Source organism: Elephas maximus, chromosome 8 (genome assembly GCF_024166365.1).
Source record: "Elephas maximus indicus isolate mEleMax1 chromosome 8, mEleMax1 primary haplotype, whole genome shotgun sequence".
NCBI lineage: Eukaryota > Metazoa > Chordata > Mammalia > Proboscidea > Elephantidae > Elephas > Elephas maximus.
Window position 1 is genome coordinate 36,917,217 of NC_064826.1, and position 18,279 is coordinate 36,935,495.

Here is an 18,279-nt window from a genome sequence, read left to right on the forward strand (position 1 = left end):
CCTCCCTAAAAATAAGAAAGAATATTAAATGTTAAAGTAATGATTTTTATGGCTGGCAATACAAGGAATCAGAAGAGTAAAAGCCAATTAAATGATGTTTTGTTTAAATTGGCTATATAGTAACTAAGACATTGCAAGAAAAGGAAAAGAAAAAGTGGAAGACTTAATAGAACGAATTGCCATTATTTTATTGTCAAAATAATTATTTTATGCACATAGGCACAAATTTTATTTTATAAGCCCATGAGTATTATAATCTAATTAATTATTAGCAGTATTAAAATACTTTATATACCCTAGTGCCAGAATGATTTGCAGTACCAAGTAATTTTTTTTATTAATCTCTTGAAAATGCTAAACTTGAATAATTCTAGAAACATTCTTGATAGGCAGTGAAAGCTAACCATGAAAATGAAAGTCTTAAAACAATTCCAAATTCATAAGTGTAGCATTACCTGTGGTTAATTTGATTTTAAACCATGTTGAAAGTACTCTTGTTAGTTATAGGCAATTTCATTTAAAAATTGACATACCCTTGATTAGCTCAGTAGGAAAAGACAAGGCATGTTTTTTGCTTCTGTTCAAAAGTTACCAAAAAGCTTATAAAGCATAAAGACTTACTAAACATCCTATAACTCAGATATTACAAACACTTTAAATTTTTTAAAAATGTTGACCAATATAAAAAAATTGTATACCTATAATTCTATCAAAGACAGGTACAAATGGAAAGTATCAACTCTAGAATTTCTATTTGGTTCTTTTTTTATAGTCTCTATTTCTTTATTAAAAAAATTTTTTTTTTATTTATTGAGATTCCATATTTGCTGATTCATTGCAATCATATTTTCCTTTAATTTTTTTAAACAAGATTTTCTTTAATTCTTTGGACTTATTTATAATAGCTGCTTTGAAACTCTCAGTTTGGATTTTTTACCCAAGGAGATTGGTGATAGTAGTGCTTGTGGGTTTTTTTTTAGCAATGTGCCTGAACTTAATCTGTGGAATCTGTCTCCCTCATATTGTGCACATGCTGATGTCTATGCTCAGATTTTTTTAATTGCTTTTTTTTTTTTTGGCTGCTTTTGAAGGATTTGCCCCACGTCTACGTGGCTTAGTGGTCAAACAATGAATGTTAGAGGTTACACTCAAACACCGCAAGCTAGTAAGGCTTCCACACTCTGCCAGTGGATGTGTTGGTTGGGAATTGCATTTAAAATTCAGTCAGTTTTCAAGCCTGCCTTACCTTTTTCTTTCCACCAGGCCCTCTTGGATCTTCCCTGTATATTTGCGTGATGTGGTCACATGAAGAGTTTATCTAGCCCTTCAATGCCTCTCTCATTTCTAGAATCTTTCTGTTAAATTTCTAACTAGCTTTCTAGTCTGCAGCTCAACTCAACAGACTGCAACCTGAGGCTAACAGAATGGCAGACTTTCCCTGTTTGTTTCCTGCCACGTTTGCTACTTTTACTGACAAACTGTAGATTTTTCACCATTTGCTCCAACGCAAGTTAGCCCCTCCAGTGGGGCAACTGCTGTTTTTCAAAGGTAGCCCCTGTCCTGGCAGAACTTCCATATCTACTGAGCAGCGGGTGGGGGTGATGAGAGCTGCTTCAGGCAAGAACAATGCAGATCTCCACTGGTTTTACCCTAAGGTCAGCTGGTTTGCATGAATAAACACTTCTCAACTTACTTGCCTTTGTTTGAGCCAAGTGGTTGTTTTTGACAATTTTGTCCAGTTTTATAGCTGTTTCTTGAGATGTGGGTTTGCCAACCTCTTTACTCTACCATAGCTGGAAATCCCTGTCTCTGGTTTAGTTTTGAAGGAGAAAAATTAGTTCTCCTAATATTAAGGTAACTGCGTTTCCCTCCCTAATTCATCTTGTACATAAATATTTGTGATTGACACAAAATAACTACTTACTTTGCTGTCTTTTTAAAAATCTTTTTTTTTTTTAAAGTTGCAGTAAACAAAAAGAATGTAGTTTAAAGACACTGAACCAGCCTTCTTCCCATTTCCCAATCTGAAGTAACATTGACGGACTCCCAGCTGATTGATTGTATAAACGTGATTTGAGATTAATCAGATCTATATTACAGGATTTAGTTATGCTTTAGCTGCTAATCTTGAAGAAAAATCTAAGATTAAGGAGGAAACTGGAGAATTTATCTAGTTGCCAGACACTGTTGCTTTTTGATAATGATTTTTGTAAGAAAATGTCCAAGAATTACAATTTTAAAGCTGTGCTTCCACGTGTAATTACTAAATCTGTGCTAAATTTGTTTACCTCCTTTTTTGCTACGTCCTGCAAATGAACTCTGAAAGCACCCAAAGCTACAATGTTTGAAGTCATTTCAGGCTGGTTTTGGTTTTCCCCCAAACAGTACTTCATTGTTCAAAGTGTTGAGCCCAGCAGTGTAGAGATTTTGCAAGGGCTCAGTACAAGGTGGTGCCCTCTTTTCTGAAGGAGAATATGATGGAAAGAATCTTGCTTGATTACATTGTTGTTTTGTTGGAAATTTAGGTTGTTTAATTTCTCACAATTGTTTCAGCTCAGCATTAAACCTCTTTGTGCTTGAATTTTTATGTCTTTAAAATAGATTCCCAGAAGTGGATTTCTGGGTTGAAGAGTATAAATGGTTCTAGGCTCTTACACATACTACTGAATTTGCTTTTGGGGAAGATTATACTAATTCCATTACCTCTAGCAGTATAAGTACCCATTTTGCCAAAACTCACCAGCATTGGGTATTTTCATTTTTATTAACATGATGTAATAAAATGGCATCCTATTGTGTTAATGTGCATTTCTAACAGATACATAAAATGCAATAAGAAACGGTAAATTTATAACCTAAAAGAAAGGAAAATAATATGAAATTAGAAAAGTAAAATGCATTCTATGAAGTTCTAGTACCTACCATGGCAGAAGCATGGCACGTGTGCTCTCATTATACTTTTACGTATATAATTGGTTATAGGATCATTTCTACAGAACCTGGATTTGGCCTTAGAATCTTTTTACACAGCACTCTTAAGAAGCCATTGTCAGTCAGTATAATGGAAGAAGCTCTTCCATTCAGTCCTATTACTCTTGCTATAAGTAGGACTACAGTTTTGGCTCTAATTTTCTTAGCAGCTAAGGCAAAGCTGTGAATCAGGATCATTTCTTTTTTTTTTTTTTTTTCGGGAATTGTCTGTTAATGTCTATAAACAACATGGAGCAGCGTCTTACCTCCTCTAACTTCACCCAGCAGGATGGCAAAACTGACCAATCTGTTTGGTGGGCCACAATTACTCTGTCTGCACAGCCCCTCCCATTCACCTGGTGGGAGTTAAATGTCCGTGGAGTCTTGATCATCTAGTGCTGCTATAACAAATACCACAAGTGGATGGCTTTAACAAAGACAAGTTTATTCTCTCAGTCCAGTAGGCTAGAAGTCTGAATTCAGGGCTCCAGCTCCAGGGGAAGGCTTTCTCTCTCTCTGTTGGCTCTGGAGGAAGGTCCTTGTCATCAGTCTTCCCTTGGTCTGGGAGCATCTCAGCACAGGAAGCTCAGGCCCAAAGGACACACTCTGCTTCCGGCACTACTTTCTTGGTGGTATGAGGTCCCCACTCTTTGCTTGTTTCCCTGTCCTTTTATCTCTTGTAAGATAAAAGGTGGTGCAGACCACACCCCAGGGAAATTCCCTTTATATTGGATCAGGGATGTGACCTCAGCAAGGGTGTTACATCCCACCCTAATCCTCTTTAACCCCAGAGAGAGGTTATGATTTATTTAAAAAAAAAAAAAAAAAATGATTTATTACACATAGGAAAATCACAAAATGGAGGGCAACCACACGATACTGGGAATCATGGCTTAGCCAAATTGATACACATGTTTTTGGGTCACAATTCAATCCATGACACATGGTGAGAAAGGCTACATGTAAGAAATCCTCCGCACTGCAATGTCATTTGCCCACTTAAACGTTGGTGTCTTAAGTGTTTGTTTTTATCAATTTGTACAAGTTCTTTATGTACTCAGGATATTAACTTGATATTTATAGTTCTTGGAATAGAAACTTAGCACATGCTTCATGGACGAATGGAAGGAAGGAAGGACATATTTAGGACAGTAGAATCATGTTTTTTAATAATCTACTTGAGACTCAGTTGGCTGTTTTAGAAAAAGGGGAGGGAAGGGGTGGTGGCATTGAGTCAAAGGAAGGCATTGAGTCAAAGGAAGAACTGTAAGGAGTATGAGATGGTCACGGACAATGCAAGGGTCTTACTACAGGCCTTATATCCATTCTTCCATAGGATGTAAGATACTGGATGTATTCTTAGAAAGTTTGTGACAGAATGTGATACATGATGGTATATAATATCTAATAAAGAGGACCTGATTAGAAAAAGTAATTAGAACTAGTTTGAAATTCATTCTGTATTAATCATTGTATTGGTTTATATACATAAAGTTGAACCTGAAAATAAAATTCTTCACTTACTTTGCTGAAGTGTTAATAAGATAAAATGTTTCCTTTAATGTTTTTCAGCATTTAACATAGTATTTATCAGTTGTGATTACAAATACTAGATCTCGAGCTTAAGTAATAGTGTCAAGATATTAAGTCCCTTTTAAGCCGTGTATATTCTGATTTTTTAAAGGTATTTATGTAGAAATAGTGTTTATTAAAAAAAAAAAAAAAATTTTTTTACCGGTTCTAAAATGTGAACAATAGGCAGTTGCTCTTTTCTAAAAAGTGATGGAGATGGTTCCTTTCCCAAGATTAGCACTAGCTCAGAGAATGACCTTGGGCAAATATCTAACATTCTCAAGTTTCCTTTTTATTTTTTTCTGCAAAAAATAAAATAATAGTGTACAATCTTCTAGCTCTTAAAAAATATGGGAAGAAGTATAAATAAAAACCTTGAAACTCTGAGCGTCTTTCTGATAATGGCCTCAAGTACTGGATGTTGAGAATGAAAGTGGTGATTGTATAGGTTAGAAACATCATTTGGATAATCTTCGTTAGAAGAATACCGTGATTCAGACTTCTATAGTCTGAATATATATAAGGGAAAATGATGGCTACAAAGTATTTTCTAACTAAAGAAATTTCATCCGGGGATTCTTAAAGTAAGTGGTTTTCCATAGTAAAAGATTTAAAGCATTCCAAAAACATTCTCTTAAAGTCAGTATATAAGATCCTTGGTATAGTTCTGTGTACTATGCCCCCAACTGTTGATTTACTATTTAAAACAAATTGTTTATTATTTTAATAACTAGAATTGAATTCAATTAGACCTAATGAACTATAAAGCTAATATATGAAGTTATAGAAAGATAATTTAGAAAATGGAGTCTTCAGTGTTTTGTTTTAACTAACAAATTACTATTTCCTAATGGTTACCTAAAGCCTAAAATGCTTCCTGGAACAAATGTCAATGAATGTTTTTCATTTTAGGGGGTCAGCAGAACCATGTGCTATTACCTATGTTTTGGGGCTTAATGGCAATTTAGAGGTTATTGACAATCAACTTCTTCCATATTCTTCTCTTTATTCCTGCAGTCTTATCTTAAAAGAAAAAAAAAATTCTTCATCTTAATTTGTGTGCTCTTATAGCCTATTCTTTTATCAGTCCATTTACATGTTCTTTCATAATAGCAGGACATTTTCTTTTCTCTGCCTGTCTCTAAAATGTTGGTCCTGGGCTCCCTAATGTTCACACTCAGCATATCCCACCTGACCAGCCTAATTCAGTCCTGTAGTTTGGGATACCATTAATATGCTGATGATTCTAAGAATATCTGTATCTTTAGTTCAGACCTCCAAATATCTAGTTGCCTACCAAATATCTTTATGTGAGATAGACTGGTGTCATGGTGAGCTAATTGTCTCCCCTTTCCTACCCTTGAACCACTCAAATCTGTTCCTCCTGCAGTGTTTCATTAAATCCATCTTTATGCTCGAGGTAGAAAACTGGATTTATTCTTGACTGCTTCACCTATCTCACTTCCCACACCTAGTTAATCACCAAGTCCTACTATCAGTTCTCAGTTCTCAGTATTTCTTTAGTCCATTTACTTTGCTCTATCCTCATCTGTCACCAGGAGTATAGCAGTAGGCTCCTACTTTCAGTCTTCCTCCAGTCAATTCTCCACAGTTCAGCCTGAGAGATTTTTATGAAACACAAACCTGATAATGTCAATTCTCTTACTTAAAAATTTTTGGTGATTTCTCATTGTCCTTAAGATAACAGTCTGAGCTCCTTAACATTAAAAAGTCTGTGACTGACCTTTGCCTCTCTCCTTTCTCAATACTTTTTTTTTAACTGTGTGATTCAGTAATATGGATCTCTCTTTTATTCCTGTAGAATTCTAGCTGTTACCTGCTGTTTTGTTTTTTTTTTTCCCCTGCCTAGAATATTCTCTTAAACCCATGATCTATCCCCTCCACTTAAATAATTTCTTGTTCATCTTTAGATATTGTCTTCAACATTAAACTTCCTCAAGAAGAACTTTCTTTACTCCTAGACTCAGTATCAACAATAGGACATACTCCTCTAACACAGTAGGTCTCAAAGCATGGTTCGTGGACTGGAAGTCTCTGAAACTCTTTGAGGGGGAGTCTGTGAATTCAAAATCTTTCCATATTCATACTAAGATATTACCTGCCTTTTTCACAGTGTTTCATTTGTAATGATGGTTGAAATGTAAAGTGACGGATAAAACTGCTGGCATCTTAGCACAGATCAAGGCAGTGGCGTCAGACTATGCTAATAGTGTTGTATTCTTCACCATAAACTCACAGTTAAGGGGGAAAAAAAAAGTTTCACTTTAAGAATGTTGTTGATAAAGCAGTAAAAATTATTAACTTTTATTGAATCTGAACTCTTGAGTAATAGTCTTTTTAATAGGATGTGTGGATAAATGGGAAGTACACACAAAGTACTTCTCCATACTAGAGCATTATGACTGTCCAAATATTTTCTGTTTAACTGAACATCAAAAATATAAAGCAGTGTCATGTTTTGGAAAATATTATCTTTCATAAAATGTTATTTATGTTAGCATGTGATAATTTTATTATTGCTTTTTTAAATGAATTAATATTTTTTAAATTCTCAGTTATAATTTCTAATATGGTAAATATCAATACATATAATTCATATAAACAAAAGCTCTTTGAAGTCCTTGTTAGTTTTTAAGTTTGTAGAGGGGTTCTGAGACCAAAAGTTTTAAAACCCCAGCTCTAACACATGGTACTTATTCTGATTCTCATCAGTTTACTCTTACTTGTTAATGGTCTGTCTTTCCTCTTAGATGAAGGTGTAAACTCTGTGAAGGTAAAGTCCACATCTGCTTTGTGGATAACTCAGCTCCTAGCGTAGTGCTAACATATGTATATACTAAAATACTAGACCCTCAATAAATGCTTGTTAAAGTAATGGATTCAGCAAGCATGTATTGGTTATTAGCATAGGCTCAGTGTAAAAGGTTGCAAAATAAATAGGGGATGATTCTTAACTCTCTTATGTTACATCTTCCTTTTGTGATGATGTTATGTCTAATGAGCCATGTATGCTTGCTTAAAATCAGCAAGAGACTTTTAACAGGAATGTAAGGGATGTGCTATGAAAGTCAGAGAAATTAATGATCATTTTTTTGCAGGAAGATTTAATGAATTTTTCACAGAGCTGACATTTGAGCTAAGCCTCAAAGGATGAGTAGGAAAGGAGAGAGGGCTTAATAGTGAGAAGAAAAAGATGAACAAAGATACAAAAGCACATTGTGTTTTTAGAAAACAGTGACTAACACAGTAGATTGAGTCTTAGGTAATAAAACACCTTTATTTTTCCATTGTTTCTACAGAAGATGGGAAGCCCTCCTAGTTCTTGAGAAAAGAAATAATATGTTTTTAGGGGAGGTCCTGTATATGGTATGGATTGGAAGCTACTCTAACAGAGAGACCAGTTGCGATTGAGACTGTATACCGGGGTAGGGCCAGAGAGAAGATGAGTACAAGAGACATTGCAAAGTTATAAAACCCAGTTGAGGGAGGGAAATAGGTTCTACTAACCATAGCATCAGCTTATGGAGTAGGTGATTTATGGGGTAGAGTATGAGAAGAGTTTTAAGGAATGGGAAAGTAATTAGTAGTTTTGGATAAGTTGAGTTTGAAGGTTATTTCCAGGACTTCTGTGTCAGAATGTCTATCTAGCATATTGTTGAAAATGTGAGTCTGGAGCTCAGAAATGAGTTCAAAAGTCAGAAATACAGATATAGAACTTAGATCTGGAAGGGCTGTTTTCATTGGTGGAACCACATGATAACATCAGATTGATCTGAAGAAAGATAGTAGAGTAGAAAAAGAAGGAAAGAGAAACCTCAACTGTGGTGCTGTGGGGAATGCTTTACATCTAAGGAAGAGGAAGCCACACTGAGCATGAAGAGTTGCAGCCTAATCATCAGGAAGATGCAGACTGAAAGGATGTTTTTGGATTTAACAATTAAGAGGTCATTGACCTTGAGAGAATTTTGTGTAGTGTTAAGGGTAGCAGCTAAATTTCAGTGCTTTGAGAATTTTATAGAGTAATGATACTCTTAAGAGAAGCGTGATAGTGAGTGAAAAGGTTAAGATAAGATAATGTTTTGAGGGAAATTTGGAACAGTTCTGCCCTAGCAACTGGAACACACATTTTATTTTGTACATGCAAGTCTGTATAGAGTAAAATTTTATTATCACGAATCACCTAACTGTGATAAAGATGCTAATACAACAGCGTTTACAGAATTGGGAATGTGTGCTGCATGGAGAGAGTAGCAATTGGCTAAATCCAAGGAGCAGAAGATACATGTGTGTGCATAGGAAACCCTCTGAGGCATTATGCTCTGTCCTGTAGGGTCTCTACGAGTCGAAACTGGCTCAACAGCACAACAATTCGTGGTTGCTTAATGGTAAAACTAGTAGTTGCAAGTCTAAGGTATTCTTAGAGCAAAGCTTTAATTTTCTGTGTTTTGCTTTTAAATATTAATAATATTTAATAGTAAAACTAATTGACATTTTCATTTTAATTTTACTTAAATGTAATTTTTTTTTTCTGCTGAGTCCTTTTCAGAATCATTATGCCATGTTTTATGATATATCTGTCCAGGAGCATTATTCAAAAAAGTTTAGATATATGCAAAGTCATATTACAACATCAAGGAAAAAGTAGGGGAACAGATTAATTTCATTTAGACTCTCAGTGGTGGTGGGCCAGTAGACACTGTAACCTCTTTGTATACGGGCAGTTCATTCATGTGTAAAGAATTCCTGAAAAATGTTTATGAGTTGAAACAGGTTCATATGAAAGTTAGACAGTTGTAAAATGGCTTTTATTTTCATTAAAAAACCTGTAAAAAATAGAAAGAAAATCCTTAATTATACCTAATGCTTTAAACAGAATTAGTGACTGTATTTCTAGTATGTTATACACATTCTTTAATTAATTTTCGTAATTGAGTCCATAGTTGGATTTTTAGCTTCTCAGTGACATGTCCATCAAGTTGATGTATGACTCATAAAGACCCTGTAAGACGTAGTAGAACTGCCCCGTAGGGTTTCCAGGGCTATAAATCTGTGGAAGCAGACTGTCACATCTGTCTTCCATGGAGCGGCAGGTGGGCTTGAACCACCACCTTTTGGTTTGCAGCTGAGCACCTTAACCACTGCACCACCAGGACTGTAACTATATGTCCAGTGTGTATGAAATTGAGAGGTTAAAAATTCACTGCTTTAAACAAGCTTAATGAGTTTTATCTTTGTCTCAATTGCTTTAAGACTGAGAACTAAGTTCTTTATCACTAGCATTAATTTTCCAATTATGTATATAAAATAATGACAGTGCAGTGAATGATGTAATTGGCAATGACATATGTGGTAGGAAACAAGAACTCCAATTTCTAAACATCTTCTTGTGGTATTTAACAGTTTCCTCACTTTGCTTACAATCTCTTTCCTTTCAGAACGTGTAATTGTAACATTGTTTGAGAGCATGTTAAAAGGGAAAAAAAAAAAAGAAAAGAAAAGTACGGGTGGACTTGAAGGCTGCTGTTAATTGCAAAACGAAGTAGGGAAACGACTCTTCTGAGATCTGATATTCAGGCCTGAACAAGTTCTGTGGTAGAGAATAGTGTTGACATCTTTTAGTTTTCTAAACCTACCACGAAGCTTATGGTGCAGCTGCTATTTAAAGAGAGATAATAGGAGCTGAAAGTCTAATCAATGAACAGCCCTCTTCTTGAGTTTCAGCCTCTTCCCTCCCTGACCTCTCCTGTTCACCAGGCACAGCTGTTATAGCCGCAGGCAGCTGGCCACTGATGCTCCTTGCCTTTCTTCCCTGGCACTCTCCCATTCCTTGTGCTTCACTTGGCCCGGGGAGACTACTTGGCTCTGGAGCTACCAAAGTCAGAGTTGGCTTCTTTTGATTAGCCTCAGTGTTACACAGAATTTTGAAATTTTATAATGTATTTTATACCAATTATATTCATATTATAGCAATAATAGCTGAATTCTTAGTATCGGGTAACCATGTGAATGAAAATATAGATACTTCAATTCACAAATCATGTTTTCTTTATGATTTTTTTAGATGATTAGTACTCATGTAGTACTATGCACCTATATTGTGGTTGTTTTCCGCTCTCCCCTTCCATTCAGCTTTTTATAGATAGGCATGTAGAAATAATTTATAAAATACTTCATTTATATAGCAAATTACCTAAATTATATTCCGGTTGTGTAAATTTGAGGACAATAGCTTTGTCTTGTTTACCACTATGTCATCAACACCTGTGGAAACAATTGAACAGTCTAATATAGAAAGTTTGAGAGTAATTGCTTTACATCTGAAGAATGCCATGTTTTAAAATTAAGAGCATGGCCTTAAGAACTGGAGATAGAATGTGAACTTTGGGAAGAAACCTTTGAAATATATAAGTTGTTGAAGAACCCTTAGCCAGCTGGATTCTTTCTCACCTCAGCTCTCCAAAGTAGTGGATTTTGGACCTCAGATAAGTATTGTTACCTGCTTTAATTTTTATCTAAGCTGGCAGTGACAGTGGTCACAATGCAGAACTTTGGCCTAATGTTCTTCAGCTGTAGATGTGATTGTGGCATAGTCAAGCCTTTCAAAATGGGATTGTCTGCCTCACTCAGTCTCTAAGCCTTTGGGCAGTGTCTTTTTGCATTAAGAACCGTTCAAGAACAAAAGTCCATTCCTCCTAAAATCTGTGTACTTCATATATTAAGTGTACATTGGATATGTGTTTTCAAGTAGAAGCAATTTTTGAAAACCTGGGAAAATCTGATAGGATCCACAGTACTCTAAATTAATCCACCTTTATCTGCAGGCCATTATAAAATCATAAATCACACGGGAATCTCTGCCTAAGTGCCAGGTTTTCTTTAGGCCTTAATATTGGCTGTGAACTTGTAAAACCATTAGAGAACTCTAAAAGCAGGAGTTCTTCACTTAGTAACTGGCCCAAGGGGCATTATAATCTTCCTAATTCTTATAATTTTCCAAACCATTGTACTAGATTGTCAGGTTCTACAAGGACAGATATTGGAACTGTATTATTCTCTGTTGTATCCCTGGGGCCTAGTGCAGTAACCTTCCATATGAAGGGGCCCAGTAAATGTTTGTTGAGCGAGTAAATCAGTAAATGAATGAATTCTTTTTTAGGAAGGACCTTAAAATTCACTTCAACCAAAATTCCCGAGAGTGCCAACCTCATAATTAAGTTAAACTCTGACTCTGTAACAGAGGTGATTAATTGAAGTTAGAAACAGGGAAAATTAATAGTACTGTGTTTGTTTTGTTTTCTTCTTACAGTTCTATACACCACTGAGTAAGGTGATGTGACCTAAAACATTTGGGGTAGAATGGAGCCATAAACACAAAAGATGAGAACATTATGAATGGTCCCAAAGAGAAAAGCAAAGAATTTAAATTTTAGGACATAGGCTATTTGAGAAAAGGTTTATAAAAAAAATTTTTTTTTGAGACTTTATATCTTCAGAAAACATAGGTAGTTTAATATCTCCACTATTTGGATTCTGACCCTAGTTAATGCATAATAGTCATGCCACTTGCAGACAATTTGTATTTAACCAGAGTTAAGATAAGATCACTTCAGCAGTTGTCGTGTATCCTTCTTAGAGCTGCCATAACAAAATACCACAAAGTGGGTAACTTTAAAGAACAGAAATTTGTTTTCTCACAGTTCTAGAGGCTAGAAGTCTAAATCAGGGTCTTGGCCATCTCAGTTGTTTCTGGAGCTTTGAGTGAGGAACTATTTTCTACCTCTCTCCTAGTTTCTGGTATCTGCCAACAAATGTTGCTATTCCTTTGTTGCTTATACGTGCATTTGCTTCCATCCTCACAAGGCACATCTGTCTTCCTGTGTGTGCCACTGTTTCTGCGGCTTTCCTTCTCTTTTGTAAAATGTCACTCAGAAGGAATTAGGATTAGAATCCACCCTACTTAGATATGACTTTGTTAATTTAACTGATAACATCTGCAAAGGAAAACTTTATTTCCCCGAACAAGGTCACATTCACCACTGTAGGAGTTAGGACTTCAACATACCTTTTTGGGGAACCCAACTCAGTCTGTAACACCATGTAACTAGGACCTTCAAACACAAAAAGGAAAAGGAAGAATAAAAGGGAAGGGGAGAGTATTTCAATGTATAGTAGATGAGAAATCTCAAGTTAGAAGTCAGAAGGAGGGTCAAGTATACTAATAACAATGAAATATGACCAAAGAGACCAGCTTCCTTAGAGAAAAGCATTAAATAATTCCAAAAACATAGGCATGCTTATTTGTGGGAGCAAAGAGTCCATAAATCTGTGAAAATTATTAATGGTCATGATGAATATCCTTATTGTCAAGAAAAGATTATGTTCATTAAGTCATTAAGAAGACAAGTAAGTCCATATTAACTTATGAAAGGTTTCCATTACATGTAAAATATATTCTCACTTGAAAGACTAGGTTCTTGCCCTTTGTTAAAGAATATCATGCACTACAACAACAACCGCAAAGTTGCAACTAGTTAAAAATAACTGAAATGTAGATTATCAACAAGTTGCTTATGTTATAAATAATAACAGATGAAATAATTGAAATAGTATTTAAAATACCTTAGTAATTATAGCTCCACTGTGTTGTTAGTTAATACCTCAGGACATAATCACTTAAAAAAAAAAAAAAAAAATTAGGGCATGGTTTATTGTTAACAGGAGTGAATAGAAATCTGCATTTCAGTTAGCCTATTTTATAATTTTGTATTTTTTCCAACTTCATATCAGGTCTGATTTAGTCATTTTTGACTCAGTGTGGGGCCAAAAAATATTTTTCTAAGAAGTGCACAATTTGTTGTTTTTGGTAACATCCTTGTATTTGCATTTTTAGATTATCTTCAATCATAAGCTGTTTTTTTAAATAAGGCTTAGTTTAATTAACCAATAATTCAGTCTCTCCACTTGCTGGGGCCATGGTGGTGCAGTGGTTAAGAGTTTGGCTGCTAACCAGAAGGTCTGCAGTCCAAATCCACAGCCGCTCCTTGGAAATCCTATGGGGCAGTTCTGTTCTGTCCCGTAGGGTCACTATGAGTCGGAATTGACTTGACGGCAACAGGTTTGGTATTCACTTACCTGTGAGCAAGGAAACTGCAATACGCTGGAGTATGCTGCAAGTAGTAAGGATGCCTCTGCCATTCCTCCATGGTTTGGAACTCCCTCTCATCCCTCAGGTAACCTCGCATAACAGCCAAAGCTTGGCCATCTGACACAGGAACTGAGTGGGGATGCCAGTGTCATTTCTTCTATTAAAGTAAAGCTTAATTTCTCGGTATAAAAATTAAAATCACATACAAATAGAAGTCCTGATACTGTCTTTCTACACTGATAGATGGAGTTATGTTTCCCCATTTTGAAGAGTAGCATAGAAGCCCTTTACAAATTAGCCTTGTTAAAACTAAAAGAAAATACTTGTGTTCATTAAGTATATAAGCTTTCAGAAATAAATCACTGAAATATAATAAAACCTTACTAATTTGAAATTCATGATTAACAACTTATCAAAAATTCATCTTTTCTGTAACTGATAAAAGGATTTTTAAACAAAAAATGTTAAGAAGCATTATAGTTGGGATAGTTAAACATTTAATAATAGAAACCTTAGGGAATTTTTAATTTTAAAAATCATTATACATGTTTACCATCCCAGAATTACTATTACCTACCATTTGCATGTGTGTTTTTACATTGCTGCTTTCAGAGTGGGTGCTATTTTACATTGTATTTTCACTGACAGGGTGAAGATAAACTATGCGTCTACTGTGGTCTTTGCATTTATTTTTAATATTTGTATGATAATTCATCAAGTTCATGTTTGCTATCTTGTTCCTCTTATGTCCTTACAGTGAAATTTATGGTTCCATGGCCAGGTCAAAGGGTATGAATATTTCAATGCCATTGGTAAATATTTCCATTTTACTTTACAAAAAGGGTATGAAAGATTGCCACAAATAGTGTTCAGATTGTGTACCATAAAAGCTCACCACAAACAAAACACATGAGCCTGAGTCCTTCTCAATGTCTGTCTGTAATCACACAAGTAAATATTCTGAATAAACTTCTACAATTATTAGTGGCTAATAGAAGGTAGTGTTCTTTTCAAGCTGTGGTTGGTAATTAGAATTCTAAAGATGTCCCCCTTTGCCCTCAAAATTCCTGTCCCTTGTTTATCCAAACAACACTTATCTAGATACTACTGTGAAGGGTCTTTGCAGATATAATTAAGGTAACTAATCTTAAAGTGACCTTACAATAGTGAGATTGTCTGGGTGGGCCTAATCTAATTACTTTAGCCCTTGAAAGCAAAAAAAAACTCTCTAGATACAGCAGAAGAGGAGGGCAAAAGAAAGTGTCAGGGAAATTTGAAGCATGAAAAAGGATTTGACATTCTATTGGCTTTGAAGATGGAGGGGGCCAAGAGCCAAGGAATGCAGGTAGCCTCTAGGAGCTGAGAATGACTCTTGGCTGACAGCAAGAAATCAGAGCCCTCAATCCTGCATCCACACAAAACTGAGTTCTGCCAACAACCTCAGTGAGCCTACAAGTGGATTCTTCCTCAGAACCTCCATGTAAGATCCCAGGCCAACTGATACCTCGATTTCAGCCTTATTTGACTCTAAGCAGAATAGTCAGCCCAACCTGCTTGAATTGCAGACCCACAGAACTAGGTGGTGTTTTATAGTTTGTGGTAATTTGTTACACAGCAATACAAAGCTAATACATATGGTTAACTTGTTTTTGAGATGAGTAACTATATTCCTAGTGTATATTCCCATAGCATATTTATTGTATGCATGTGAAATTGTTGAATTGCATCCATCCTGCCACTTTCTTCTATATTGGATACAGTGAGCATAGTGGTTAATAGTTCAGGCTGTTGATTGAAACTTTATTTTAATCCCATCTGAAATCACTATGTTATTTAACTGCTCTCAACCTCAGTCTCCTAATCTATAAAATGAAAGTAATAGTACCTACTCATGATGTTACCAATCACCAATCTGACACAAAGGGTTCTCGTCTTTTCCTGAGTAAGAATACACACAGAAGACAAACTTTATCTTCAGCAAGCTTTATTTTGCTGGAGTCAGCAGGGATCTAAGCCTCTCCAAAAGACTGACTCAAAAAGGGAAGCAAGGCTAGTTAGGGCTTATATGGGTTTGGTGGAGACAACAGAGTAACGAATATTTAGTGGGCTCCTTTAAAGGGGAGGGTACTTCTCAGAATGGCAGTTCGTGTTATTTAGGTTGCCCGGGCATCTGGCATCCAAGATGGAACCCACTAATATTCAAGATGGAGTCCTCTCGGCAGCCCTTGGTATCACTTCCTAATGGGATATAGCACAAGTGCACTGATCTTTGGCACTACATCACCATCTTCAGAGGGCTAAGGAAGGTTAAACAGCAGTCACACTTTGTACTTCTGCTCATGCAGGAGCCTGTAAAGGGGGGAGGGACTAGAAAAACACTAAGAAGGAGATAGTAATTCACAGGTTGTTCCAGCCTTATCTCATGTTGATGGGGTGTGGTTCCTGTTTACCCAACTTCTAGATGGTAATTTTTTAACAGCTCTTTTGTTCCACCAGCTCAGTTAACCCTATCTGTCTCAATGAGAATTTTATATTGCTGCTGTTGTGATGGTTGTCATTATTATTTGATCACGATGATGGTGATCAAGATGATAGTGACAACAAAGAATGTTGCCAATAAGAGCAGAAATCTGTGCGTTCACTTCAGGCTGTGGCTGAGATATTTTCGCTTAAATCTCATCTCTCCCTGACCTCTGTATGTGGGCAGCTCTGAGTTATCCTTTCAGTTTTTATTTTCCCAGATATTTTGCTTAGAAACTGGATGTCCTTGCCTTTCTCATGAAGCCTGCCTTCCCCCATCTCCATTCTCAAAGTTCCTCAGAGGAATTCTCTAAGATGTTAACATATACTTGAAAAGGGAGCTTCTTAGCAAAACAAATTTGGGAAAACACTGACACTGAACTTAAAAAATTAAATTGAATTTCTTAGTTATGTATCTATTGTACGGTTACATGCTTGTAATTCTTCAAGAAGAGGACACAGTTTCCCACATTTATCGACCCGTTGACTAAGGAGCATCTTGTAAGACTGTTTCATGAAATGCACTTTCATGAAAGCTCTTCTATCAGATATAAATCATTAACTCCATGAATGAATCCCTGTCTTAGCTTTTCCTTGTTCAAGCTTGATTTTTCTTTGTCTACTTAGTGCAGATTATTTAGTTTTATGAGTAACTTTTAATCATTGTACATAATCTTTCTCTTCATAAATTTTTTGGTTCTTTATTGACAAAATAATTGAGGGGAAGCTGTCGTCTGGCTGTTACAATATTACAATCAAAACCAATTTCCAACCAGTTAGAATTACAAGGATTTGTGACATATATAGAAATGAAAGGGATTATATGAAAAGTGCTAAGAATGGGTTGCTTAACATCAAATAATAAGCCAAGTCTTAGGTCAGAGTCAGGAATTTTCTGTTTTAACCTTTTTTCTGCTGCTTCCTTGAAGAAATGATTGAGACAAAAGGACAGGTGGAACTAATGATTTTTATGTGGCCCACGGTATCTCTTGGAAACCCTTGGTGGCATAGCGGTTAGGTGCTACAGCTGCTAACCAAAAGGTCAGCAGTTCGAATCTACCAGACACTCCTTGGAAACTCTATGGGGCAGTTCTGCTCTGTCCTCTAGGGTCGCTATGAGTCGGAATCAACTCGATGGCAGTGGGTTTGGTTTTTTGGTAAGGTATCTAGTAATAGAGCTTACCTACATATTTGTCACCTGTTTTTTTTTTTTTTTTTTTTAACATATTTGTCACCTGTCAGCCTTAAAAGTTGTCTTTCAAAAAATCTCTCATGAATTCAGGGAGTAACAGTATGCTGTTTATATACTGACTGTCAAAAATGCATTTCCTTTTTGTTTCTCCCCCTCCCCCCAAAAAAATATGAGACAAAAATCTGTTTTTCTCTCTCCCATACTTCCAGCCAGCAGGGATAATAAATAAATAAGGCCTAGATCATTAATTTCAGTGTGTTTTAACCATAGAACCTTTTCTTCAGATGAAACATTTTAGGGAAGCCCACCATTTCAAGCAAACACATCACTATTCTGGTCAAAGAGTTTAAGAGAAGTTGAAGCTTCTCAGTATCTCCTGTATCTGCCTTGTTGGCCCTTGAAGAGATGCTGTGGAATACCTCCGGCTCTGTAGCGCACACTTAACAACAACAACAACAACAAAACACGTTTGTAAACTGCATTCTTGGGTAAATATTGCTAGAATTTTTTATGTAAGGAGCAAAAAGTTTTACTTAGAGACTTTTAACATGTCTTGAGAAGTACAAGATGATGTTGACTTTGGCAGCTTGCCAGACAAAATTGTGTAGGAAATAAAATCCTGTATTTCCTTATTAAACTACTTAGCTAGCAGAATGGGAATTGAGGGGGAGAGGGTAAAAAAAAAAAAGTATGATCTAATAATATAGCTGTTTTGCAAAAATGAACAAAGAAAATAGTGAGGTAAGAATGGCATAGGAAATTTAAGTAGAAAGTTATGATTTGAACTAGCTCTACGTCTTTACGTATAATAAGATTTTTTTCTTTAAGACTTTACCATAATCTAACGATGGAAAAATAT

General features: G+C 35.8%; 1 protein-coding gene across 1 annotated transcript in view; it reads left to right on the forward strand.

Annotated features, from left to right (window-relative positions):
* The window catches only part of BMT2 (base methyltransferase of 25S rRNA 2 homolog), a 71,835-nt gene that overhangs the window by 36,490 nt on the left and 17,066 nt on the right, over positions 1-18,279 (forward strand). The window lies entirely within an intron of this gene.